Source organism: Ambystoma mexicanum, unplaced genomic scaffold, assembly GCF_040938575.1.
Source record: "Ambystoma mexicanum isolate Mex_15411 unplaced genomic scaffold, UKY_AmexF1_1 Mex_scaf1, whole genome shotgun sequence".
Lineage (NCBI taxonomy): Eukaryota > Metazoa > Chordata > Amphibia > Caudata > Ambystomatidae > Ambystoma > Ambystoma mexicanum.
The window spans coordinates 689,593-717,126 of record NW_027182324.1 but is presented as its reverse complement, the minus strand read 5'-3'; the positions used below and the strand labels follow the sequence as shown (position 1 = coordinate 717,126).

Below are 27,534 nucleotides of genomic sequence, written 5' to 3'. Positions count from 1 at the left end.
AGCACATGTTCGTCTTTACTGGGGAGCAAGTTTGCACTCATGAATGTGGCAAAACATTCAAATCCGTAAGTGGGTGACCATTAAAGTCCTACATGCTGCAAATCTCTATATCTGGATACGGAATGACTGAAAAAAGTTATGTCTCCAGTGTCAAAATGTGTGTAATGCACTAGTAATTCATTTCCTTTATTGACCAGTGAGGTAGCCATGTATGGAGGTGCTGTAGAGTGAAAATCAAGTTTCAAATGGGCAGTGATCCCTGTGCCTGGATAGCTCAGTCGGTAGAGCATCAGACTTTTAATCTGAGGGTCCAGGGTTCAAGTCCCTGTTCAGGCGTACCTTTGCTTCTTTTACAAAAAATTAAGCAGGAAATATGAATTGCTCATTCTAATATGTGCTATTTCTGATGGCATCGCAACCTTGGGCAATATGACTCTAAGGTAGTGGAGTCCAGAGTTCTTGGATGCTTTGCCAACATTTCAAGCCTGACTGTGCTTCTAAATAGCATGAAATAGCAATCTTTGTACGAAGTTTTAATATTGGGGAGACAGATTGGTCGAAAAAAAAGCAGACAGGCGCTGCTGAGATTCGAACTCAGGATCTCCTGTTTATTAGACAGGCACTTTAACCAACTAAGCCACAGCACCTTTTTTGCATCTGGTTTCCTTTCCTTCCTCATGTAATCATTTAGAAGTGAAATCCACTTTTTTAAGGCTGGGCTTCTGTTGCAATATAACTTTTCAAAATGTTTTCCAATTGACTGAAACTCCATTGCACAAAACGAGCATGTCATTAATCGTCGATTTAGAGTGGACTGCATTGCCCAGTGTGTGCATTGAGGAGCACATGTTCGTCTTTACTGGGGAGCAAGTTTGCACTCATGAATGTGGCAAAACATTCAAATCCGTAAGTGGGTGAACATTAAAGTCCTAGATGCTGCAAATCTCTATATCTGGATACGGAATGACTGAAAAAAGTTATGTCTCCAGTGTCAAAATGTGTGTAATGCACTAGTAATTAATTTCCTTTATTGACCAGTGAGGTAGCCATGTATGGAGGTGCTGTAGAGTGAAAATCAAGTTTCAAATGGGCAGTGATCCCTGTGCCTGGATAGCTTAGTCGGTAGAGCATCAGACTTTTAATCTGAGGGTCCAGGGTTCAAGTCACTGTTCAGGTGTACCTTTGCTTCTTTTACAAAAAATTAAGCAGCAATATGAATTGCTCATTCTAATATGTGCTATTTCTGATGGCATCGCAACCTTGGGCAATATGACTCTAAGGTAGTGGAGTCCAGAGTTCTTGGAGGCTTTGCCAACATTTCAAGCCTGACTGTGCTTCTAAATAGCATGAAATAGCAATCTTTGTACAAAGTTTTAACATTGGGGAGACAGATTGGTCGAAAAAAAAGCAGACAGGCGCTGCTGAGATTCAAACTCAGGATCTCCTGTTTACTAGACAGGCGCTTTAACCAACTAAGCCACAGCACCTTTTTTGCATCTGGTCTCCTTTCCTTCCTCATGTAATCATTTAGAAGTGAAATCCACTTTTTTTAAGGCTAGGCTTCTGTAGCAATATAACTTTTCAAAATGTTTTCCAATTGACTGAAACTCCATTGCACAAAACGAGCATGTCATTAATCGTCAATTTAGAGTGGACTGCATTGCCCAGTGTGTGCATTGAGGAGCACATGTTCGTCTTTACTGGGGAGCAAGTTTGCACTCATGAATGTGGCAAAACATTCAAATCCGTAAGTGGGTGAACATTAAAGTCCTAGATGCTGCAAATCTCTATATCTGGATACGGAATGACTGAAAAAAGTTATGTCTCCAGTGTCAAAATGTGTGTAATGCACTAGTAATTCATTTCCTTTATTGACCAGTGAGGTAGCCATGTATGGAGGTGCTGTAGAGTGAAAATCAAGTTTCAAATGGGCAGTGATCCCTGTGCCTGGATAGCTCAGTCGGTAGAGCATCAGAATTTTCATCTGAGGGTCCAGGGTTCAAGTCCCTGTTCAGGCGTACCTTTGCTTCTTTTACAAAAAATTAAGCAGGAAATATGAATTGCTCATTCTAATATGTGCTATTTCTGATGGCATCGCAACCTTGGGCAATATGACTCTAAGGTAGTGGAGTCCAGAGTTCTTGGATGCTTTGCCAACATTTCAAGCCTGACTGTGCTTCTAAATAGCATGAAATAGCAATCTTTGTACAAAGTTTTAATATTGGGGAGACAGATTGGTCGAAAAAAAAGCAGACAGGCGCTGCTGAGATTTGAACTCAGGATCTCCTGTTTACTAGACAGGCGCTTTAACCAACTAAGCCGCAGCACCTTTTTTGCATCTGGTCTCCTTTCCTTCCTCATGTAATCATTTAGAAGTGAAATCCACTTTTTTAAGGCTGGGCTTCTGTTGCAATATAACTTTTCAAAATGTTTTCCAATTGACTGAAACTCCATTGCACAAAACGAGCATGTCATTAATCGTCGATTTAGAGTGGACTGCATTGCCCAGTGTGTGCATTGAGGAGCACATGTTCGTCTTTACTGGGGAGCAAGTTTGCACTCATGAATGTGGCAAAACATTCAAATCCGTAAGTGGGTGAACATTAAAGTCCTAGATGCTGCAAATCTCTATATCTGGATACGGAATGACTGAAAAAAGTTATGTCTCCAGTGTCAAAATGTGTGTAATGCACTAGTAATTCATTTCCTTTATTGCCCAGTGAGGTAGCCATGTATGGAGGTGCTGTAGAGTGAAAATCAAGTTTCAAATGGGCAGTAATCCCTGTGCCTGGATAGCTCAGTCGGTAGAGCATCAGACTTTTAATCTGAGGGTCCAGGGTTCAAGTCCCTGTTCAGGCGTACCTTTGCTTCTTTTACAAAAAATTAAGCAGGAAATATGAATTGCTCATTCTAATATGTGCTATTTCTGATGGCATCGCAACCTTGGGCAATATGACTCTAAGGTAGTGGAGTCCAGAGTTCTTGGATGCTTTGCCAACATTTCAAGCCTGACTGTGCTTCTAAATAGCATGAAATAGCAATCTTTGTACAAAGTTTTAATATTGGGGAGACAGATTGGTCGAAAAAAAAGCAGACAGGCGCTGCTGAGATTCGAACTCAGGATCTCCTGTTTACTAGACAGGCGCTTTAACCAACTAAGCCGCAGCACCTTTTTTGCATCTGGTCTCCTTTCCTTCCTCATGTAATCATTTAGAAGTGAAATCCACTTTTTTAAGGCTGGGCTTCTGTTGCAATATAACTTTTCAAAATGTTTTCCAATTGACTGAAAATCCATTGCACAAAACGAGCATGTCATTAATCGTCGATTTAGAGTGGACTGCATTGCCCAGTGTGTGCATTGAGGAGCACATGTTCGTCTTTACTGGGGAGCAAGTTTGCACTCATGAATGTGGCAAAACATTCAAATCCGTAAGTGGGTGACCATTAAAGTCCTACATGCTGCAAATCTCTATATCTGGATACGGAATGACTGAAAAAAGTTATGTCTCCAGTGTCAAAATGTGTGTAATGCACTAGTAATTCATTTCCTTTATTGACCAGTGAGGTAGCCATGTATGGAGGTGCTGTAGAGTGAAAATCAAGTTTCAAATGGGCAGTGATCCCTGTGCCTGGATAGCTCAGTCGGTAGAGCATCAGACTTTTCATCTGAGGGTCCAGGGTTCAAGTCCCTGTTCAGGCGTACCTTTGCTTCTTTTACAAAAAATTAAGCAGGAAATATGAATTGCTCATTCTAATATGTGCTATTTCTGATGGCATCGCAACCTTGGGCAATATGACTCTAAGGTAGTGGAGTCCAGAGTTCTTGGATGCTTTGCCAACATTTCAAGCCTGACTGTGCTTCTAAATAGCATGAAATAGCAATCTTTGTACAAAGTTTTAATATTGGGGAGACAGATTGGTCGAAAAAAAAGCAGACAGGCGCTGCTGAGATTTGAACTCAGGATCTCCTGTTTACTAGACAGGCGCTTTAACCAACTAAGCCACAGCACCTTTTTTGCATCTGGTTTCCTTTCCTTCCTCATGTAATCATTTAGAAGTGAAATCCACTTTTTTAAGGCTGGGCTTCTGTTGCAATATAACTTTTCAAAATGTTTTCCAATTGACTGAAACTCCATTGCACAAAACGAGCATGTCATTAATCGTCGATTTAGAGTGGACTGCATTGCCCAGTGTGTGCATTGAGGAGCACATGTTCGTCTTTACTGGGGAGCAAGTTTGCACTCATGAATGTGGCAAAACATTCAAATCCGTAAGTGGGTGAACATTAAAGTCCTAGATGCTGCAAATCTCTATATCTGGATACGGAATGACTGAAAAAAGTTATGTCTCCAGTGTCAAAATGTGTGTAATGCACTAGTAATTAATTTCCTTTATTGACCAGTGAGGTAGCCATGTATGTAGGTGCTGTAGAGTGAAAATCAAGTTTCAAATGGGCAGTGATCCCTCTGCCTGGATAGCTCAGTCGGTAGAGCATCAGACTTTTAATCTGAGGGTCCAGGGTTCAAGTCACTGTTCAGGTGTACCTTTGCTTCTTTTACAAAAAATTAAGCAGGAAATATGAATTGCTCATTCTAATATGTGCTATTTCTGATGGCATCGCAACCTTGGGCAATATGACTCTAAGGTAGTGGAGTCCAGAGTTCTTGGAGGCTTTGCCAACATTTCAAGCCTGACTGTGCTTCTAAATAGCATGAAATAGCAATCTTTGTACAAAGTTTTAACATTGGGGAGACAGATTGGTCGAAAAAAAAGCAGACAGGCGCTGCTGAGATTCAAACTCAGGATCTCCTGTTTACTAGACAGGCGCTTTAACCAACTAAGCCACAGCACCTTTTTTGCATCTGGTCTCCTTTCCTTCCTCATGTAATCATTTAGAAGTGAAATCCACTTTTTTTAAGGCTAGGCTTCTGTAGCAATATAACTTTTCAAAATGTTTTCCAATTGACTGAAACTCCATTGCACAAAACGAGCATGTCATTAATCGTCGATTTAGAGTGGACTGCATTGCCCAGTGTGTGCATTGAGGAGCACATGTTCGTCTTTACTGGGGAGCAAGTTTGCACTCATGAATGTGGCAAAACATTCAAATCCGTAAGTGGGTGAACATTAAAGTCCTAGATGCTGCAAATCTCTATATCTGGATACGGAATGACTGAAAAAAGTTATGTCTCCAGTGTCAAAATGTGTGTAATGCACTAGTAATTCATTTCCTTTATTGACCAGTGAGGTAGCCATGTATGGAGGTGCTGTAGAGTGAAAATCAAGTTTCAAATGGGCAGTGATCCCTGTGCCTGGATAGCTCAGTCGGTAGAGCATCAGAATTTTCATCTGAGGGTCCAGGGTTCAAGTCCCTGTTCAGGCGTACCTTTGCTTCTTTTACAAAAAATTAAGCAGGAAATATGAATTGCTCATTCTAATATGTGCTATTTCTGATGGCATCGCAACCTTGGGCAATATGACTCTAAGGTAGTGGAGTCCAGAGTTCTTGGATGCTTTGCCAACATTTCAAGCCTGACTGTGCTTCTAAATAGCATGAAATAGCAATCTTTGTACAAAGTTTTAATATTGGGGAGACAGATTGGTCGAAAAAAAAGCAGACAGGCGCTGCTGAGATTTGAACTCAGGATCTCCTGTTTACTAGACAGGCGCTTTAACCAACTAAGCCGCAGCACCTTTTTTGCATCTGGTCTCCTTTCCTTCCTCATGTAATCATTTAGAAGTGAAATCCACTTTTTTAAGGCTGGGCTTCTGTTGCAATATAACTTTTCAAAATGTTTTCCAATTGACTGAAACTCCATTGCACAAAACGAGCATGTCATTAATCGTCGATTTAGAGTGGACTGCATTGCCCAGTGTGTGCATTGAGGAGCACATGTTCGTCTTTACTGGGGAGCAAGTTTGCACTCATGAATGTGGCAAAACATTCAAATCCGTAAGTGGGTGAACATTAAAGTCCTAGATGCTGCAAATCTCTATATCTGGATACGGAATGACTGAAAAAAGTTATGTCTCCAGTGTCAAAATGTGTGTAATGCACTAGTAATTCATTTCCTTTATTGCCCAGTGAGGTAGCCATGTATGGAGGTGCTGTAGAGTGAAAATCAAGTTTCAAATGGGCAGTAATCCCTGTGCCTGGATAGCTCAGTCGGTAGAGCATCAGACTTTTAATCTGAGGGTCCAGGGTTCAAGTCCCTGTTCAGGCGTACCTTTGCTTCTTTTACAAAAAATTAAGCAGGAAATATGAATTGCTCATTCTAATATGTGCTATTTCTGATGGCATCGCAACCTTGGGCAATATGACTCTAAGGTAGTGGAGTCCAGAGTTCTTGGATGCTTTGCCAACATTTCAAGCCTGACTGTGCTTCTAAATAGCATGAAATAGCAATCTTTGTACAAAGTTTTAATATTGGGGAGACAGATTGGTCGAAAAAAAAGCAGACAGGCGCTGCTGAGATTCGAACTCAGGATCTCCTGTTTACTAGACAGGCGCTTTAACCAACTAAGCCGCAGCACCTTTTTTGCATCTGGTCTCCTTTCCTTCCTCATGTAATCATTTAGAAGTGAAATCCACTTTTTTAAGGCTGGGCTTCTGTTGCAATATAACTTTTCAAAATGTTTTCCAATTGACTGAAACTCCATTGCACAAAACGAGCATGTCATTAATCGTCGATTTAGAGTGGACTGCATTGCCCAGTGTGTGCATTGAGGAGCACATGTTCGTCTTTACTGGGGAGCAAGTTTGCACTCATGAATGTGGCAAAACATTCAAATCCGTAAGTGGGTGACCATTAAAGTCCTACATGCTGCAAATCTCTATATCTGGATACGGAATGACTGAAAAAAGTTATGTCTCCAGTGTCAAAATGTGTGTAATGCACTAGTAATTCATTTCCTTTATTGACCAGTGAGGTAGCCATGTATGGAGGTGCTGTAGAGTGAAAATCAAGTTTCAAATGGGCAGTGATCCCTGTGCCTGGATAGCTCAGTCGGTAGAGCATCAGACTTTTCATCTGAGGGTCCAGGGTTCAAGTCCCTGTTCAGGCGTACCTTTGCTTCTTTTACAAAAAATTAAGCAGGAAATATGAATTGCTCATTCTAATATGTGCTATTTCTGATGGCATCGCAACCTTGGGCAATATGACTCTAAGGTAGTGGAGTCCAGAGTTCTTGGATGCTTTGCCAACATTTCAAGCCTGACTGTGCTTCTAAATAGCATGAAATAGCAATCTTTGTACAAAGTTTTAATATTGGGGAGACAGATTGGTCGAAAAAAAAGCAGACAGGCGCTGCTGAGATTTGAACTCAGGATCTCCTGTTTACTAGACAGGCGCTTTAACCAACTAAGCCGCAGCACCTTTTTTGCATCTGGTCTCCTTTCCTTCCTCATGTAATCATTTAGAAGTGAAATCCACTTTTTTAAGGCTGGGCTTCTGTTGCAATATAACTTTTCAAAATGTTTTCCAATTGACTGAAACTCCATTGCACAAAACGAGCATGTCATTAATCGTCGATTTAGAGTGGACTGCATTGCCCAGTGTGTGCATTGAGGAGCACATGTTCGTCTTTACTGGGGAGCAAGTTTGCACTCATGAATGTGGCAAAACATTCAAATCCGTAAGTGGGTGAACATTAAAGTCCTAGATGCTGCAAATCTCTATATCTGGATACGGAATGACTGAAAAAAGTTATGTCTCCAGTGTCAAAATGTGTGTAATGCACTAGTAATTCATTTCCTTTATTGCCCAGTGAGGTAGCCATGTATGGAGGTGCTGTAGAGTGAAAATCAAGTTTCAAATGGGCAGTAATCCCTGTGCCTGGATAGCTCAGTCGGTAGAGCATCAGACTTTTAATCTGAGGGTCCAGGGTTCAAGTCCCTGTTCAGGCGTACCTTTGCTTCTTTTACAAAAAATTAAGCAGGAAATATGAATTGCTCATTCTAATATGTGCTATTTCTGATGGCATCGCAACCTTGGGCAATATGACTCTAAGGTAGTGGAGTCCAGAGTTCTTGGATGCTTTGCCAACATTTCAAGCCTGACTGTGCTTCTAAATAGCATGAAATAGCAATCTTTGTACAAAGTTTTAATATTGGGGAGACAGATTGGTCGAAAAAAAAGCAGACAGGCGCTGCTGAGATTCGAACTCAGGATCTCCTGTTTACTAGACAGGCGCTTTAACCAACTAAGCCGCAGCACCTTTTTTGCATCTGGTCTCCTTTCCTTCCTCATGTAATCATTTAGAAGTGAAATCCACTTTTTTAAGGCTGGGCTTCTGTTGCAATATAACTTTTCAAAATGTTTTCCAATTGACTGAAACTCCATTGCACAAAACGAGCATGTCATTAATCGTCGATTTAGAGTGGACTGCATTGCCCAGTGTGTGCATTGAGGAGCACATGTTCGTCTTTACTGGGGAGCAAGTTTGCACTCATGAATGTGGCAAAACATTCAAATCCGTAAGTGGGTGACCATTAAAGTCCTACATGCTGCAAATCTCTATATCTGGATACGGAATGACTGAAAAAAGTTATGTCTCCAGTGTCAAAATGTGTGTAATGCACTAGTAATTCATTTCCTTTATTGACCAGTGAGGTAGCCATGTATGGAGGTGCTGTAGAGTGAAAATCAAGTTTCAAATGAGCAGTAATCCCTGTGCCTGGATAGCTCAGTCGGTAGAGCATCAGACTTTTAATCTGAGGGTCCAGGGTTCAAGTCCCTGTTCAGGCGTACCTTTGCTTCTTTTACAAAAAATTAAGCAGGAAATATGAATTGCTCATTCTAATATGTGCTATTTCTGATGGCATCGCAACCTTGGGCAATATGACTCTAAGGTAGTGGAGTCCAGAGTTCTTGGATGCTTTGCCAACATTTCAAGCCTGACTCTGCTTCTAAATAGCATGAAATAGCAATCTTTGTACAAAGTTTTAATATTGGGGAGACAGATTGGTCGAAAAAAAAGCAGACAGGCGCTGGTGAGATTCGAACTCAGGATCTCCTGTTTACTAGACAGGCGCTTTAACCAACTAAGCCACAGCACCTTTTTTGCATCTGGTCTCCTTTCCTTCCTCATGTAATCATTTAGAAGTGAAATCCACTTTTTTAACGCTGGGCTTCTGTTGCAATATAACTTTTCAAAATGTTTTCCAATTGACTGAAACTCCAATGCACAAAACGAGCATGTCATTAATCGTCGATTTAGAGTGGACTGCATTGCCCAGTGTGTGCATTGAGGAGCACATGTTCGTCTTTACTGGGGAGCAAGTTTGCACTCATGAATGTGGCAAAACATTCAAATCCGTAAGTGGGTGAACATTAAAGTCCTAGATGCTGCAAATCTCTATATCTGGATACGGAATGACTGAAAAAAGTTATGTCTCCAGTGTCAAAATGTGTGTAATGCACTAGTAATTAATTTCCTTTATTGACCAGTGAGGTAGCCATGTATGGAGGTGCTGTAGAGTGAAAATCAAGTTTCAAATGGGCAGTGATCCCTGTGCCTGGATAGCTCAGTCGGTAGAGCATCAGACTTTTAATCTGAGGGTCCAGGGTTCAAGTCACGGTTCAGGCGTACCTTTGCTTCTTTTACAAAAAATTAAGCAGGAAATATGAATTGCTCATTCTAATATGTGCTATTTCTGATGGCATCGCAACCTTGGGCAATATGACTCTAAGGTAGTGGAGTCCAGAGTTCTTGGAGGCTTTGCCAACATTTCAAGCCTGACTGTGCTTCTAAATAGCATGAAATAGCAATCTTTGTACAAAGTTTTAACATTGGGGAGACAGATTGGTCGAAAAAAAAGCAGACAGGCGCTGCTGACATTCAAACTCAGGATCTCCTGTTTACTAGACAGGCGCTTTAACCAACTAAGCCACAGCACCTTTTTTGCATCTGGTCTCCTTTCCTTCCTCATGTAATCATTTAGAAGTGAAATCCACTTTTTTTAAGGCTAGGCTTCTGTAGCAATATAACTTTTCAAAATGTTTTCCAATTGACTGAAACTCCATTGCACAAAACGAGCATGTCATTAATCGTCGATTTAGAGTGGACTGCATTGCCCAGTGTGTGCATTGAGGAGCACATGTTCGTCTTTACTGGGGAGCAAGTTTGCACTCATGAATGTGGCAAAACATTCAAATCCGTAAGTGGGTGACCATTAAAGTCCTACATGCTGCAAATCTCTATATCTGGATACGGAATGACTGAAAAAAGTTATGTCTCCAGTGTCAAAATGTGTGTAATGCACTAGTAATTCATTTCCTTTATTGACCAGTGAGGTAGCCATGTATGGAGGTGCTGTAGAGTGAAAATCAAGTTTCAAATGGGCAGTGATCCCTGTGCCTGGATAGCTCAGTCGGTAGAGCATCAGACTTTTAATCTGAGGGTCCAGGGTTCAAGTCCCTGTTCAGGCGTACCTTTGCTTCTTTTACAAAAAATTAAGCAGGAAATATGAATTGCTCATTCTAATATGTGCTATTTCTGATGGCATCGCAACCTTGGGCAATATGACTCTAAGGTAGTGGAGTCCAGAGTTCTTGGATGCTTTGCCAACATTTCAAGCCTGACTGTGCTTCTAAATAGCATGAAATAGCAATCTTTGTACAAAGTTTTAATATTGGGGAGACAGATTGGTCGAAAAAAAAAGCAGACAGGCGCTGCTGAGATTTGAACTCAGGATCTCCTGTTTACTAGACAGGCGCTTTAACCAACTAAGCCGCAGCACCTTTTTTGCATCTGGTCTCCTTTCCTTCCTCATGTAATCATTTAGAAGTGAAATCCACTTTTTTAAGGCTGGGCTTCTGTTGCAATATAACTTTTCAAAATGTTTTCCAATTGACTGAAACTCCATTGCACAAAACGAGCATGTCATTAATCGTCGATTTAGAGTGGACTGCATTGCCCAGTGTGTGCATTGAGGAGCACATGTTCGTCTTTACTGGGGAGCAAGTTTGCACTCATGAATGTGGCAAAACATTCAAATCCGTAAGTGGGTGAACATTAAAGTCCTAGATGCTGCAAATCTCTATATCTGGATACGGAATGACTGAAAAAAGTTATGTCTCCAGTGTCAAAATGTGTGTAATGCACTAGTAATTCATTTCCTTTATTGCCCAGTGAGGTAGCCATGTATGGAGGTGCTGTAGAGTGAAAATCAAGTTTCAAATGGGCAGTAATCCCTGGGCCTGGATAGCTCAGTCGGTAGAGCATCAGACTTTTAATCTGAGGGTCCAGGGTTCAAGTCCCTGTTCAGGCGTACCTTTGCTTCTTTTACAAAAAATTAAGCAGGAAATATGAATTGCTCATTCTAATATGTGCTATTTCTGATGGCATCGCAACCTTGGGCAATATGACTCTAAGGTAGTGGAGTCCAGAGTTCTTGGATGCTTTGCCAACATTTCAAGCCTGACTGTGCTTCTAAATAGCATGAAATAGCAATCTTTGTACAAAGTTTTAATATTGGGGAGACAGATTGGTCGAAAAAAAAGCAGACAGGCGCTGCTGAGATTCGAACTCAGGATCTCCTGTTTACTAGACAGGCGCTTTAACCAACTAAGCCGCAGCACCTTTTTTGCATCTGGTCTCCTTTCCTTCCTCATGTAATCATTTAGAAGTGAAATCCACTTTTTTAAGGCTGGGCTTCTGTTGCAATATAACTTTTCAAAATGTTTTCCAATTGACTGAAACTCCATTGCACAAAACGAGCATGTCATTAATCGTCGATTTAGAGTGGACTGCATTGCCCAGTGTGTGCATTGAGGAGCACATGTTCGTCTTTACTGGGGAGCAAGTTTGCACTCATGAATGTGGCAAAACATTCAAATCCGTAAGTGGGTGACCATTAAAGTCCTACATGCTGCAAATCTCTATATCTGGATACGGAATGACTGAAAAAAGTTATGTCTCCAGTGTCAAAATGTGTGTAATGCACTAGTAAATCATTTCCTTTATTGACCAGTGAGGTAGCCATGTATGGAGGTGCTGTAGAGTGAAAATCAAGTTTCAAATGGGCAGTGATCCCTGTGCCTGGATAGCTCAGTCGGTAGAGCATCAGACTTTTAATCTGAGGGTCCAGGGTTCAAGTCACTGTTCAGGCGTACCTTTGCTTCTTTTACAAAAAATTAAGCAGGAAATATGAATTGCTCATTCTAATATGTGCTATTTCTGATGGCATCGCAACCTTGGGCAATATGACTCTAAGGTAGTGGAGTCCAGAGTTCTTGGATGCTTTGCCAACATTTCAAGCCTGACTGTGCTTCTAAATAGCATGAAATAGCAATCTTTGTACAAAGTTTTAATATTGGGGAGACAGATTGGTCGAAAAAAAAGCAGACAGGCGCTGGTGAGATTCGAACTCAGGATCTCCTGTTTACTAGACAGGCGCTTTAACCAACTAAGCCACAGCACCTTTTTTGCATCTGGTCTCCTTTCCTTCCTCATGTAATCATTTAGAAGTGAAATCCACTTTTTTAAGGCTGGGCTTCTGTTGCAATATAACTTTTCAAAATGTTTTCCAATTGACTGAAACTCCATTGCACAAAACGAGCATGTCAGTAATCGACGATTTAGAGTGGACTGCATTGCCCAGTGTGTGCATTGAGGAGCACATGTACGTCTTTACTGGTGAGCAAGTTTGCACTCATGAATGCGGCAAAACATTCAAATGCGTGGGCTGGATGACCATTAAAGTCCTACATGCTGCAAATCTCTATATCTGGATACGGAATGACTGAAAAAAGTTATGTCTCCAGTGTCAAAATGTGTGTAATGCACTAGTAATTCATTTCCTTTATTGACCAGTGAGGTAGCCATGTATGGAGGTGCTGTAGAGTGAAAATCAAGTTTCAAATGGCAGTGATCCCTGTGCCTGGATAGCTCAGTCGGTAGAGCATCAGACTTTTAATCTGAGGGTCCAGGGTTCAAGTCCCTGTTCAGGCGTACCTTTGCTTCTTTTACAATAAATTAAGCAGGAAATATGAATTGCTCATTCTAATATTTGCTATTTCTGATGGCATCACAACCTTGGGCAATATGACTCTAAGGTAGTGGAGACCAGAGTTCTTGGGTGCTTTGCCAACATTTCAAGCCTGACTGTGCTTCTAAATAGCATGAAATAGCAATCTTTGTACAAAGTTTTAATATTGGGGAGACAGATTGGTCGAAAAAAAAAGCAGAGAGGCGCTGCTGAGATTGGAACTCAGGATCTCCTTTTTACTAGACAGGCGCTTTAACCAACTAAGCCACAGCACCTTTTTTGCATCTGGTCTCCTTTCCTTCCTCATGTAATCATTTAGAAGTGAAATCCACTTTTTTTTAAGGCTGGGCTTCTGTTGCAATATAACTTTTCAAAATGTTTTCCAATTGACTGAAACTCCATTGCACAAAACGAGCATGTCATTAATCGTCGATTTAGAGTGGACTGCATTGCCCAGTGTGTGCATTGAGGAGCACATGTTCGTCTTTAATGGGGAGCAAGTTTGCACTCATGAATGTGGCAAAACATTCAAATCCGTAAGTGGGTGAACATTAAAGTCCTAGATGCTGCAAATCTCTATATCTGGATACGGAATGACTGAAAAAAGTTATGTCTCCAGTGTCAAAATGTGTGTAATGCACTAGTAATTCATTTCCTTTATTGACCAGTGAGGTAGCCATGTATGGAGGTGCTGTAGAGTGAAAATCAAGTTTCAAATGGGCAGTGATCCCTGTGCCTGGATAGCTCAGTTGGTAGAGCATCAGACTTTTAATCTGAGGGTCCAGGGTTCAAGTCCCTGTTCAGGCGTACCTTTGCTTCTTTTACAAAAAATTAAGCAGGAAATATGAATTGCTCATTCTAATATGTGCTATTTCTGATGGCATCGCAACCTTGGGCAATATGACTCTAAGGTAGTGGAGTCCAGAGTTCTTGGATGCTTTGCCAACATTTCAAGCCTGACTGTGCTTCTAAATAGCATGAAATAGCAATCTTTGTACAAAGTTTTAATATTGGGGAGACAGATTGGTCGAAAAAAAAGCAGACAGGCGCTGCTGAGATTCAAACTCAGGATCTCCTGTTTACTAGACAGGCGCTTTAACCAACTAAGCCGCAGCACCTTTTTTGCATCTGGTCTCCTTTCCTTCCTCATGTAATCATTTAGAAGTGAAATCCACTTTTTTAAGGCTGGGCTTCTGTTGCAATATAACTTTTCAAAATGTTTTCCAATTGACTGAAACTCCATTGCACAAAACGAGCATGTCATTAATCGTCGATTTAGAGTGGACTGCATTGCCCAGTGTGTGCATTGAGGAGCACATGTTCGTCTTTACTGGGGAGCAAGTTTGCACTCATGAATGTGGCAAAACATTCAAATCCGTAAGTGGGTGAACATTAAAGTCCTAGATGCTGCAAATCTCTATATCTGGATACGGAATGTCTGAAAAAAGTTATGTCTCCAGTGTCAAAATGTGTGTAATGCACTAGTAATTCATTTCCTTTATTGACCAGTGAGGTAGCCATGTATGGAGGTACTGTAGAGTGAAAATCAAGTTTCAAATGGGCAGTGATCCCTGTGCCTGGATAGCTCAGTCGGTAGAGCATCAGACTTTTAATCTGAGGGTCCAGGGTTCAAGTCACTGTTCAGGCGTACCTTTGCTTCTTTTACAAAAAATTAAGCAGGAAATATGAATTGCTCATTCTAATATGTGCTATTTCTGATGGCATCGCAACCCTGGGCAATATGACTCTAAGGTAGTGGAGTCCAGAGTTCTTGGAGGCTTTGCCAACATTTCAAGCCTGACTGTGCTTCTAAATAGCATGAAATAGCAATCTTTGTACAAAGTTTTAACATTGGGGAGACAGATTGGTCGAAAAAAAAGCAGACAGGCGCTGCTGAGATTCAAACTCAGGATCTCCTGTTTACTAGACAGGCGCTTTAACCAACTAAGCCACAGCACCTTTTTTGCATCTGGTCTCCTTTCCTTCCTCATGTAATCATTTAGAAGTGAAATCCACTTTTTTTAAGGCTAGGCTTCTGTTGCAATATAACTTTTCAAAATGTTTTCCAATTGACTGAAACTCCATTGCACAAAACGAGCATGTCAGTAATCGTCGATTTAGAGTGGACTGCATTGCCCAGTGTGTGCATTGAGGAGCACATGTTCGTCTTTACTGGGGAGCAAGTTTGCACTCATGAATGTGGCAAAACATTCAAATCCGTAAGTGGGTGACCATTAAAGTCCTACATGCTGCAAATCTCTATATCTGGATACGGAATGACTGAAAAAAGTTATGTCTCCAGTGTCAAAATGTGTGTAATGCACTAGTAATTCATTTCCTTTATTGACCAGTGAGGTAGCCATGTATGGAGGTGCTGTAGAGTGAAAATCAAGTTTCAAATGGGCAGTGATCCCTGTGCCTGGATAGCTCAGTCGGTAGAGCATCAGACTTTTAATCTGAGGGTCCAGGGTTCAAGTCCCTGTTCAGGCGTACCTTTGCTTCTTTTACAAAAAATTAAGCAGGAAATATGAATTGCTCATTCTAATATGTGCTATTTCTGATGGCATCGCAACCTTGGGCAATATGACTCTAAGGTAGTGGAGTCCAGAGTTCTTGGATGCTTTGCCAACATTTCAAGCCTGACTGTGCTTCTAAATAGCATGAAATAGCAATCTTTGTACAAAGTTTTAATATTGGGGAGACAGATTGGTCGAAAAAAAAGCAGACAGGCGCTGCTGAGATTCGAACTCAGGATCTCCTGTTTACTAGACAGGCACTTTAACCAACTAAGCCACAGCACCTTTTTTGCATCTGGTTTCCTTTCCTTCCTCATGTAATCATTTAGAAGTGAAATCCACTTTTTTAAGGCTGGGCTTCTGTTGCAATATAACTTTTCAAAATGTTTTCCAATTGACTGAAACTCCATTGCACAAAACGAGCATGTCATTAATCGTCGATTTAGAGTGGACTGCATTGCCCAGTGTGTGCATTGAGGAGCACATGTTCGTCTTTACTGGGGAGCAAGTTTGCACTCATGAATGTGGCAAAACATTCAAATCCGTAAGTGGGTGAACATTAAAGTCCTAGATGCTGCAAATCTCTATATCTGGATACGGAATGACTGAAAAAAGTTATGTCTCCAGTGTCAAAATGTGTGTAATGCACTAGTAATTAATTTCCTTTATTGACCAGTGAGGTAGCCATGTATGGAGGTGCTGTAGAGTGAAAATCAAGTTTCAAATGGGCAGTGATCCCTGTGCCTGGATAGCTCAGTCGGTAGAGCATCAGACTTTTAATCTGAGGGTCCAGGGTTCAAGTCACTGTTCAGGTGTACCTTTGCTTCTTTTACAAAAAATTAAGCAGGAAATATGAATTGCTCATTCTAATATGTGCTATTTCTGATGGCATCGCAACCTTGGGCAATATGACTCTAAGGTAGTGGAGTCCAGAGTTCTTGGAGGCTTTGCCAACATTTCAAGCCTGACTGTGCTTCTAAATAGCATGAAATAGCAATCTTTGTACAAAGTTTTAACATTGGGGAGACAGATTGGTCGAAAAAAAAGCAGACAGGCGCTGCTGAGATTCAAACTCAGGATCTCCTGTTTACTAGACAGGCGCTTTAACCAACTAAGCCACAGCACCTTTTTTGCATCTGGTCTCCTTTCCTTCCTCATGTAATCATTTAGAAGTGAAATCCACTTTTTTTAAGGCTAGGCTTCTGTAGCAATATAACTTTTCAAAATGTTTTCCAATTGACTGAAACTCCATTGCACAAAACGAGCATGTCATTAATCGTCGATTTAGAGTGGACTGCATTGCCCAGTGTGTGCATTGAGGAGCACATGTTCGTCTTTACTGGGGAGCAAGTTTGCACTCATGAATGTGGCAAAACATTCAAATCCGTAAGTGGGTGACCATTAAAGTCCTACATGCTGCAAATCTCTATATCTGGATACGGAATGACTGAAAAAAGTTATGTCTCCAGTGTCAAAATGTGTGTAATGCACTAGTAATTCATTTCCTTTATTGACCAGTGAGGTAGCCATGTATGGAGGTGCTGTAGAGTGAAAATCAAGTTTCAAATGGGCAGTGATCCCTGTGCCTGGATAGCTCAGTCGGTAGAGCATCAGACTTTTAATCTGAGGGTCCAGGGTTCAAGTCCCTGTTCAGGCGTACCTTTGCTTCTTTTACAAAAAATTAAGCAGGAAATATGAATTGCTCATTCTAATATGTGCTATTTCTGATGGCATCGCAACCTTGGGCAATATGACTCTAAGGTAGTGGAGTCCAGAGTTCTTGGATGCTTTGCCAACATTTCAAGCCTGACTGTGCTTCTAAATAGCATGAAATAGCAATCTTTGTACAAAGTTTTAATATTGGGGAGACAGATTGGTCGAAAAAAAAAGCAGACAGGCGCTGCTGAGATTTGAACTCAGGATCTCCTGTTTACTAGACAGGCGCTTTAACCAACTAAGCCGCAGCACCTTTTTTGCATCTGGTCTCCTTTCCTTCCTCATGTAATCATTTAGAAGTGAAATCCACTTTTTTAAGGCTGGGCTTCTGTTGCAATATAACTTTTCAAAATGTTTTCCAATTGACTGAAACTCCATTGCACAAAACGAGCATGTCATTAATCGTCGATTTAGAGTGGACTGCATTGCCCAGTGTGTGCATTGAGGAGCACATGTTCGTCTTTACTGGGGAGCAAGTTTGCACTCATGAATGTGGCAAAACATTCAAATCCGTAAGTGGGTGAACATTAAAGTCCTAGATGCTGCAAATCTCTATATCTGGATACGGAATGACTGAAAAAAGTTATGTCTCCAGTGTCAAAATGTGTGTAATGCACTAGTAATTCATTTCCTTTATTGCCCAGTGAGGTAGCCATGTATGGAGGTGCTGTAGAGTGAAAATCAAGTTTCAAATGGGCAGTAATCCCTGGGCCTGGATAGCTCAGTCGGTAGAGCATCAGACTTTTAATCTGAGGGTCCAGGGTTCAAGTCCCTGTTCAGGCGTACCTTTGCTTCTTTTACAAAAAATTAAGCAGGAAATATGAATTGCTCATTCTAATATGTGCTATTTCTGATGGCATCGCAACCTTGGGCAATATGACTCTAAGGTAGTGGAGTCCAGAGTTCTTGGATGCTTTGCCAACATTTCAAGCCTGACTGTGCTTCTAAATAGCATGAAATAGCAATCTTTGTACAAAGTTTTAATATTGGGGAGACAGATTGGTCGAAAAAAAAGCAGACAGGCGCTGCTGAGATTCGAACTCAGGATCTCCTGTTTACTAGACAGGCGCTTTAACCAACTAAGCCGCAGCACCTTTTTTGCATCTGGTCTCCTTTCCTTCCTCATGTAATCATTTAGAAGTGAAATCCACTTTTTTAAGGCTGGGCTTCTGTTGCAATATAACTTTTCAAAATGTTTTCCAATTGACTGAAACTCCATTGCACAAAACGAGCATGTCATTAATCGTCGATTTAGAGTGGACTGCATTGCCCAGTGTGTGCATTGAGGAGCACATGTTCGTCTTTACTGGGGAGCAAGTTTGCACTCATGAATGTGGCAAAACATTCAAATCCGTAAGTGGGTGACCATTAAAGTCCTACATGCTGCAAATCTCTATATCTGGATACGGAATGACTGAAAAAAGTTATGTCTCCAGTGTCAAAATGTGTGTAATGCACTAGTAAATCATTTCCTTTATTGACCAGTGAGGTAGCCATGTATGGAGGTGCTGTAGAGTGAAAATCAAGTTTCAAATGGGCAGTGATCCCTGTGCCTGGATAGCTCAGTCGGTAGAGCATCAGACTTTTAATCTGAGGGTCCAGGGTTCAAGTCACTGTTCAGGCGTACCTTTGCTTCTTTTACAAAAAATTAAGCAGGAAATATGAATTGCTCATTCTAATATGTGCTATTTCTGATGGCATCGCAACCTTGGGCAATATGACTCTAAGGTAGTGGAGTCCAGAGTTCTTGGATGCTTTGCCAACATTTCAAGCCTGACTGTGCTTCTAAATAGCATGAAATAGCAATCTTTGTACAAAGTTTTAATATTGGGGAGACAGATTGGTCGAAAAAAAAGCAGACAGGCGCTGGTGAGATTCGAACTCAGGATCTCCTGTTTACTAGACAGGCGCTTTAACCAACTAAGCCACAGCACCTTTTTTGCATCTGGTCTCCTTTCCTTCCTCATGTAATCATTTAGAAGTGAAATCCACTTTTTTAAGGCTGGGCTTCTGTTGCAATATAACTTTTCAAAATGTTTTCCAATTGACTGAAACTCCATTGCACAAAACGAGCATGTCAGTAATCGACGATTTAGAGTGGACTGCATTGCCCAGTGTGTGCATTGAGGAGCACATGTACGTCTTTACTGGTGAGCAAGTTTGCACTCATGAATGCGGCAAAACATTCAAATGCGTGGGCTGGATGACCATTAAAGTCCTACATGCTGCAAATCTCTATATCTGGATACGGAATGACTGAAAAAAGTTATGTCTCCAGTGTCAAAATGTGTGTAATGCACTAGTAATTCATTTCCTTTATTGACCAGTGAGGTAGCCATGTATGGAGGTGCTGTAGAGTGAAAATCAAGTTTCAAATGGCAGTGATCCCTGTGCCTGGATAGCTCAGTCGGTAGAGCATCAGACTTTTAATCTGAGGGTCCAGGGTTCAAGTCCCTGTTCAGGCGTACCTTTGCTTCTTTTACAATAAATTAAGCAGGAAATATGAATTGCTCATTCTAATATTTGCTATTTCTGATGGCATCACAACCTTGGGCAATATGACTCTAAGGTAGTGGAGACCAGAGTTCTTGGGTGCTTTGCCAACATTTCAAGCCTGACTGTGCTTCTAAATAGCATGAAATAGCAATCTTTGTACAAAGTTTTAATATTGGGGAGACAGATTGGTCGAAAAAAAAAGCAGAGAGGCGCTGCTGAGATTGGAACTCAGGATCTCCTTTTTACTAGACAGGCGCTTTAACCAACTAAGCCACAGCACCTTTTTTGCATCTGGTCTCCTTTCCTTCCTCATGTAATCATTTAGAAGTGAAATCCACTTTTTTTTAAGGCTGGGCTTCTGTTGCAATATAACTTTTCAAAATGTTTTCCAATTGACTGAAACTCCATTGCACAAAACGAGCATGTCATTAATCGTCGATTTAGAGTGGACTGCATTGCCCAGTGTGTGCATTGAGGAGCACATGTTCGTCTTTAATGGGGAGCAAGTTTGCACTCATGAATGTGGCAAAACATTCAAATCCGTAAGTGGGTGAACATTAAAGTCCTAGATGCTGCAAATCTCTATATCTGGATACGGAATGACTGAAAAAAGTTATGTCTCCAGTGTCAAAATGTGTGTAATGCACTAGTAATTCATTTCCTTTATTGACCAGTGAGGTAGCCATGTATGGAGGTGCTGTAGAGTGAAAATCAAGTTTCAAATGGGCAGTGATCCCTGTGCCTGGATAGCTCAGTTGGTAGAGCATCAGACTTTTAATCTGAGGGTCCAGGGTTCAAGTCCCTGTTCAGGCGTACCTTTGCTTCTTTTACAAAAAATTAAGCAGGAAATATGAATTGCTCATTCTAATATGTGCTATTTCTGATGGCATCGCAACCTTGGGCAATATGACTCTAAGGTAGTGGAGTCCAGAGTTCTTGGATGCTTTGCCAACATTTCAAGCCTGACTGTGCTTCTAAATAGCATGAAATAGCAATCTTTGTACAAAGTTTTAATATTGGGGAGACAGATTGGTCGAAAAAAAAGCAGACAGGCGCTGCTGAGATTCAAACTCAGGATCTCCTGTTTACTAGACAGGCGCTTTAACCAACTAAGCCGCAGCACCTTTTTTGCATCTGGTCTCCTTTCCTTCCTCATGTAATCATTTAGAAGTGAAATCCACTTTTTTAAGGCTGGGCTTCTGTTGCAATATAACTTTTCAAAATGTTTTCCAATTGACTGAAACTCCATTGCACAAAACGAGCATGTCATTAATCGTCGATTTAGAGTGGACTGCATTGCCCAGTGTGTGCATTGAGGAGCACATGTTCGTCTTTACTTGGGAGCAAGTTTGCACTCATGAATGTGGCAAAACATTCAAATCCGTAAGTGGGTGAACATTAAAGTCCTAGATGCTGCAAATCTCTATATCTGGATACGGAATGTCTGAAAAAAGTTATGTCTCCAGTGTCAAAATGTGTGTAATGCACTAGTAATTCATTTCCTTTATTGACCAGTGAGGTAGCCATGTATGGAGGTACTGTAGAGTGAAAATCAAGTTTCAAATGGGCAGTGATCCCTGTGCCTGGATAGCTCAGTCGGTAGAGCATCAGACTTTTAATCTGAGGGTCCAGGGTTCAAGTCACTGTTCAGGCGTACCTTTGCTTCTTTTACAAAAAATTAAGCAGGAAATATGAATTGCTCATTCTAATATGTGCTATTTCTGATGGCATCGCAACCCTGGGCAATATGACTCTAAGGTAGTGGAGTCCAGAGTTCTTGGAGGCTTTGCCAACATTTCAAGCCTGACTGTGCTTCTAAATAGCATGAAATAGCAATCTTTGTACAAAGTTTTAACATTGGGGAGACAGATTGGTCGAAAAAAAAGCAGACAGGCGCTGCTGAGATTCAAACTCAGGATCTCCTGTTTACTAGACAGGCGCTTTAACCAACTAAGCCACAGCACCTTTTTTGCATCTGGTCTCCTTTCCTTCCTCATGTAATCATTTAGAAGTGAAATCCACTTTTTTTAAGGCTAGGCTTCTGTTGCAATATAACTTTTCAAAATGTTTTCCAATTGACTGAAACTCCATTGCACAAAACGAGCATGTCAGTAATCGTCGATTTAGAGTGGACTGCATTGCCCAGTGTGTGCATTGAGGAGCACATGTTCGTCTTTACTGGGGAGCAAGTTTGCACTCATGAATGTGGCAAAACATTCAAATCCGTAAGTGGGTGACCATTAAAGTCCTACATGCTGCAAATCTCTATATCTGGATACGGAATGACTGAAAAAAGTTATGTCTCCAGTGTCAAAATGTGTGTAATGCACTAGTAATTCATTTCCTTTATTGACCAGTGAGGTAGCCATGTATGGAGGTGCTGTAGAGTGAAAATCAAGTTTCAAATGGGCAGTGATCCCTGTGCCTGGATAGCTCAGTCGGTAGAGCATCAGACTTTTAATCTGAGGGTCCAGGGTTCAAGTCCCTGTTCAGGCGTACCTTTGCTTCTTTTACAAAAAATTAAGCAGGAAATATGAATTGCTCATTCTAATATGTGCTATTTCTGATGGCATCGCAACCTTGGGCAATATGACTCTAAGGTAGTGGAGTCCAGAGTTCTTGGATGCTTTGCCAACATTTCAAGCCTGACTGTGCTTCTAAATAGCATGAAATAGCAATCTTTGTACAAAGTTTTAATATTGGGGAGACAGATTGGTCGAAAAAAAAGCAGACAGGCGCTGCTGAGATTCGAACTCAGGATCTCCTGTTTACTAGACAGGCACTTTAACCAACTAAGCCACAGCACCTTTTTTGCATCTGGTTTCCTTTCCTTCCTCATGTAATCATTTAGAAGTGAAATCCACTTTTTTAAGGCTGGGCTTCTGTTGCAATATAACTTTTCAAAATGTTTTCCAATTGACTGAAACTCCATTGCACAAAACGAGCATGTCATTAATCGTCGATTTAGAGTGGACTGCATTGCCCAGTGTGTGCATTGAGGAGCACATGTTCGTCTTTACTGGGGAGCAAGTTTGCACTCATGAATGTGGCAAAACATTCAAATCCGTAAGTGGGTGAACATTAAAGTCCTAGATGCTGCAAATCTCTATATCTGGATACGGAATGACTGAAAAAAGTTATGTCTCCAGTGTCAAAATGTGTGTAATGCACTAGTAATTAATTTCCTTTATTGACCAGTGAGGTAGCCATGTATGGAGGTGCTGTAGAGTGAAAATCAAGTTTCAAATGGGCAGTGATCCCTGTGCCTGGATAGCTCAGTCGGTAGAGTGTCGGGGGGGATTCTGCCGGGGTCGGCCGGGCCGTCCGCAGACCTCCGGGCAGGGAGGCCCCAACTCCTCCCGTGTATATCTCGGATCGAGACAGAGTATGAGGCACACACAAGGAGCAAGGCAACTTCTGCCGTTTATTATGCAAACGGCAGGGATGGGTCAAGGAGCGTACGCGTTCGTCCTGACACACACACAATAGTGGGGCTCGCAGGCCCTTTTTACTACATTATGACGCGCTACTTGCGTCATTCCAAAAAGTTACCAAAAGAACCTATCGCCACTCTTGATTGGTTGCTCGAGTGGTGGGGTTAGTATAGTACGCATATAGAGAATGATATTAGTGGTTAAGATGTAGTCAGGTGGTATATCTGGGTTGTCCCTACAATTAGATACATAAGAATTGTTACATGAAGACCCCTGAGGATTGGCTAACGTTACTGACGTCTGAGATAAGAACCTCATGTTCTGATTGGTGCATCCGTGAGCTCCCCAGCCTGGGACCACCGTTGTTCCCAGCACACGGTGCACCTGTGGTTGCAACAGTGTTTCAATATGGGTACGTGCAGGCAATGTGAGGATTTATTCATAGGTGGGAGACTGACCGTTCCCACTGTAGCAGGTGTCCATTGAGCCTTTCAAGTGTGTCGGCCTGCGTCTCGTAGCGAGGTACCCAGACGCCTTTTCTCTCCTGGGTTTTGGCATCTCGTCAGGTTCGGCTTGGTCACGTGGGGAGGGACCGTGTTTGAGGCATAATTCTGCACAATTAATATTGTTTTTCCACTGTATGTCTGGTTTAATTTGCAGATATGATTTTAACATTGGTACGTGGAGTGCGAGGTTGCAACATCGTGCCTTTGAAGATTTGTTTCTTGACTGTGGGTTTGCAACATTACGACCTTGGCTGGTTGCTCCACTGGGTTCTTTCTGCAGGCTCAGCAACCTGACTTTTGCTTTGTTAATGTCCACGGGAACTCTTGCTTGAGGCCTACTTGGGCCTGGTGCACGAGTAATCCATTTAGTGCATGGATGCTTTAGGTTATAGTGGCATACAGTTTCATGGCCAGTATCGTGTTTCCATTATATCTCTCATGATGGTAACGGGTTTCAAGAGAAGCGTGAGCAAACGTTATAAATGAGCTCATGGTGCGTCTTGCGTTTCTGCATTCTGAAAGCCTATGTAAAAATAATAAAGATGCACGTCCGTGAATAAGCCTGTCGCCTACGTCAGAGCACTGAGTATGTTCTTCGTGTAGATTGGTGTGGAAATGTTCAGCGTGTATAATAGTTCAGCGGTGCTTCCCGTTATCTAGGTCGTCATGGCATCTCTAACGATGTGTAGATTTCAGTCTAGTTGGTCCGTGCCGCAGGTGTCGGCATGGCCAGTGCGGGCTGTTGGGCAGGCAGATGGACACATTCGTATGTTTCTGTACCAGGGTATTTGGTCATCTGGTAAATGGGCAAACTCTTCTCGTGGCGGGTGTCTGGGCCGCGACCCTCTAGGCCAAGCGCGAGAGGTGAAGGACGGGAGTCTGGTTTTCCATTCTCCCACTTCAGTCCCCCCTCTGGTCGACTTGTCGACCACAAACATATCCTTCTCGTTATCTCCTCTTACTCTCCATATCTTGGTTATCCCTCCGAGATGTCCATAATGGTTTACGTGATCTTCAAATGACCAATACATGTATTCGCATGTTCCTCCAGGAGTACAGTACACCCATCTTCCTATGTAGCTCCTAGGGTTCCTTGGGTTCTCGATCTTCACTGATGGTGGGTCTAGATGATTGGCGATGATTTGGGTGCGCAACTTCTCCCTTTCGTGTATTATCACACCTGTGTGCTGGCCGTCATCCGCTGGCATCAAGGGGTGCATTCCCACCATTTCCAGCAACTCATCAGTTGAGCGCGCCTTCCGGGCTTTCCAAAATCTAATTATTATCAGTGCAGCTCCAGCCAAAATAGCACATCCCACTATTATTTTCAGTCCATCTGACAGCCAAGATGGCATCCATGACCATAATAGTGAAAACCAGCTTTTATCCTTGTTTACGCCGTTACTTTCGTCCATCATTTTGGAGTGCATCTGGGCCAATTGTGAAACTGCTTCTGTTAGTGTACCATTGTCGGCATCGTTGGCAGGTATGAACGTGCAGCATGATTGTCCTATCTTTGCACAAACTCCTCCTTCCATTGCTGTGAGAAGGTCCAATACATATCTGTTCTGTAGTGCTACCATCCTTACAGCTCGCAGCTCCTCTTTAATTGCGTTAAACCCATTTACTGTCGAATTTATGGTCATCATTAGTTCCCATCTGGTTATTTGCAGCCATTTTGCGTTTGCGTATGCCTGCAGTCCCGGATGTATTATTGAGGAGAAGAACATTGCTGCTCTGCTGAATAGTCTGTGTTCTGGCGGTATTGATGTTAGTTCCGTTTCCGACCTTCCCCACAGATAATTTCCTGTTAATGGCTCTCCTTGTCTTTTTCTCCTGTTTAGGACAGTATCATTGCTGTTGGTCCTGTTTTCTTGCTCCTTCTGGAGTGGTGCAGATCTCTTTCTTCTCCTGTCTCCTTCATCCATTTTCGGAAATTTCGCCACATCGACATGCTTCTTAGGTACCACTAGTGATGGTACATTGACGTGTACCATTGTGCACACACCACTCCACAGGGGAGGCAGTGTATGATATGCCTTTTCTCCACAGGCCCAATAATGGTCCATTATTACTGCTGTTCCCGCTCCCCCCTCAGGTAACTCCATCACACTTGCACAATTGGTGTTATATCCCACGTCCACCTCTCCTTTATGCTGGTAACATACTTTGGGCGCAGTCAATGGTAATATAGTTATCGGGTCTTCATCTTCTTCTACCCACGTGAGCATTGGTACATACTTGATCCATGTCGTCCAACATCGATGATTGTGTGTCTCGATGGTTGAGATAGTTTCTTTTGTTACCATGTTGCTGCCAACCACTCCTATCTCCCAGCTGGTACCCAGGAACACCTTTCCTGTTATCGTCAGTAATGGCCTCTCCCAGCATCCTTGTTTACCCGGAACTTCCGTGGCGTACCAATCACATGGTAGATACTGCAGTGTTACCTTCTTTGTTTCTCCTTTTTCAGGGCCACTTGTTATGTATCTGAATGCTTCAGCATGTAAACTGGTCTTGTGATAACTCAGATAGGTCTTGAGGAAGTTGTTTTCATATGGGTATGAGTCTCGTGTTTTCCATGTCATGTGCACTACTGTTCCTTGGAATCTTCCTTTCGTTTGGAACAGGGCCAAATATATTATGCACTGTGCTGTTTTTTCATCTATTTCTGTGGCAACAAATGTTCGTGAAGCGCTCATGGCGTATGGTATTAATGAGCAAACGTAACAGCTATCCTCAGTTGTCTGCTTACCAATGCGGGTCATGTGCTGGTACCATATGTTGTTTGTGACGTGTGCTGAATCTTGTACATAATTATCAATACCTTTATTGTCTGAGTATGTGCTGCGTTTAACTTTATTTCGCTTTTGTTCATTGTTACTGTTACCACCTGACGTAACACCTGTTGCAGCAGGGAGGTGGGGTACATTAGGTTTGGGTGCAGCAAAAAAACTCATAGCATAGCTGTACTGCCATACAGAGGCAGCCAAAACTCCGGTGATCATAAAAATCCCTATTATTTTTATTACATATGCTAACCTCACCGGCATTTTTGCTCTTACCTTGCTGCAGTCCTGGCAGCGTATTCTTGCGACGTTAAAGTTGCCCGCCTAAAAATTCTCAAAAAGTGCTTGTTATTAAATGTTAGTTTTGTTTCATTAAGCTCTCCCTATCAAATAGTCATTCAGTGCCCAGGTGAAGAGTTGCTCCCACGCTACTCTAAGTGATCGGTCTCTCAAGACCGGCAAGTATGGGCGGAGGTGGGGCATGTAATTTTCTATGGCCAGGAGGAAGGCCGTGTAGTATACACGTACCCTTTTCTTTTTTAAGTATGTTGGCCTTTTTATTTCGTATACAAATTGGTGTGACAATTCTTCTGGGTAACTATCGTCTGGCAGCACCATCTACGCCTGCACACTGAATTTGTTAGATAACTTTTCTTAACAATACAATATTACGCAGCTCCTGTATGTGCGAGAGAAAAAGAGAACATTCACGTGTTTACATGTGTATTGGTGCAAGCGAAGTCCTTAGTTTTTATTACAATTGTATTTAGTAGTCAATGGGGGGGGGGGTTTGCTCAGATGGCGGGAGCAGTTTTACTCTTTGAACGTGTGACCATGGGGTGGGCAGTGTGGGGATCACCCCCTTCTTCGTCCGTTATTCTCTCCGAGGGAACAATTGGGTCGTTGTCTGTGGTTGTGTTTTCTTCCGCTGCCGGGGATGTTGTTGGCGTTTTTCCAATGGACCTGTCGTTGGCGCTGGGGCGGGTCTGCAGTTTGTAAATTTTTACATCATGCAGGTGGTTCCACGCACGCTTATCCTTTAGTTTTACTGCTCTTGTTGATACGTCCTCTACTAAATGGGGGCCA

General features: G+C 42.0%; 15 non-coding genes across 15 annotated transcripts; all 15 read left to right on the top strand.

Annotated features, from left to right (window-relative positions):
* Positions 1 to 263: 263 nt before the first annotated feature.
* TRNAK-UUU (transfer RNA lysine (anticodon UUU)) lies at positions 264 to 336 on the top strand. Its single transcript has one exon. It is a non-coding gene; the product is annotated as a tRNA-Lys (tRNA).
* A 2,450-nt stretch (positions 337 to 2,786) lies between these two features.
* TRNAK-UUU (transfer RNA lysine (anticodon UUU)) lies at positions 2,787 to 2,859 on the top strand. The gene has a single exon. It is a non-coding gene; the product is annotated as a tRNA-Lys (tRNA).
* A 3,292-nt stretch (positions 2,860 to 6,151) lies between these two features.
* Positions 6,152 to 6,224, top strand: TRNAK-UUU (transfer RNA lysine (anticodon UUU)). Its single transcript has one exon. It is a non-coding gene; the product is annotated as a tRNA-Lys (tRNA).
* A 1,609-nt stretch (positions 6,225 to 7,833) lies between these two features.
* Positions 7,834 to 7,906, top strand: TRNAK-UUU (transfer RNA lysine (anticodon UUU)). Its single transcript has one exon. It is a non-coding gene; the product is annotated as a tRNA-Lys (tRNA).
* Positions 7,907 to 8,674: 768 nt separating this feature from the next.
* On the top strand, positions 8,675 to 8,747 carry TRNAK-UUU (transfer RNA lysine (anticodon UUU)). Its single transcript has one exon. It is a non-coding gene; the product is annotated as a tRNA-Lys (tRNA).
* Positions 8,748 to 10,357: 1,610 nt separating this feature from the next.
* TRNAK-UUU (transfer RNA lysine (anticodon UUU)) lies at positions 10,358 to 10,430 on the top strand. Its single transcript has one exon. It is a non-coding gene; the product is annotated as a tRNA-Lys (tRNA).
* Positions 10,431 to 11,199: 769 nt separating this feature from the next.
* TRNAK-UUU (transfer RNA lysine (anticodon UUU)) lies at positions 11,200 to 11,272 on the top strand. Its single transcript has one exon. It is a non-coding gene; the product is annotated as a tRNA-Lys (tRNA).
* A 1,609-nt stretch (positions 11,273 to 12,881) lies between these two features.
* On the top strand, positions 12,882 to 12,954 carry TRNAK-UUU (transfer RNA lysine (anticodon UUU)). Its single transcript has one exon. It is a non-coding gene; the product is annotated as a tRNA-Lys (tRNA).
* A 771-nt stretch (positions 12,955 to 13,725) lies between these two features.
* On the top strand, positions 13,726 to 13,798 carry TRNAK-UUU (transfer RNA lysine (anticodon UUU)). Its single transcript has one exon. It is a non-coding gene; the product is annotated as a tRNA-Lys (tRNA).
* A 1,610-nt stretch (positions 13,799 to 15,408) lies between these two features.
* Positions 15,409 to 15,481, top strand: TRNAK-UUU (transfer RNA lysine (anticodon UUU)). The gene has a single exon. It is a non-coding gene; the product is annotated as a tRNA-Lys (tRNA).
* A 1,610-nt stretch (positions 15,482 to 17,091) lies between these two features.
* TRNAK-UUU (transfer RNA lysine (anticodon UUU)) lies at positions 17,092 to 17,164 on the top strand. The gene has a single exon. It is a non-coding gene; the product is annotated as a tRNA-Lys (tRNA).
* A 769-nt stretch (positions 17,165 to 17,933) lies between these two features.
* On the top strand, positions 17,934 to 18,006 carry TRNAK-UUU (transfer RNA lysine (anticodon UUU)). The gene has a single exon. It is a non-coding gene; the product is annotated as a tRNA-Lys (tRNA).
* Positions 18,007 to 19,615: 1,609 nt separating this feature from the next.
* On the top strand, positions 19,616 to 19,688 carry TRNAK-UUU (transfer RNA lysine (anticodon UUU)). The gene has a single exon. It is a non-coding gene; the product is annotated as a tRNA-Lys (tRNA).
* A 771-nt stretch (positions 19,689 to 20,459) lies between these two features.
* On the top strand, positions 20,460 to 20,532 carry TRNAK-UUU (transfer RNA lysine (anticodon UUU)). The gene has a single exon. It is a non-coding gene; the product is annotated as a tRNA-Lys (tRNA).
* A 1,610-nt stretch (positions 20,533 to 22,142) lies between these two features.
* TRNAK-UUU (transfer RNA lysine (anticodon UUU)) lies at positions 22,143 to 22,215 on the top strand. The gene has a single exon. It is a non-coding gene; the product is annotated as a tRNA-Lys (tRNA).
* Positions 22,216 to 27,534: the final 5,319 nt, after the last annotated feature.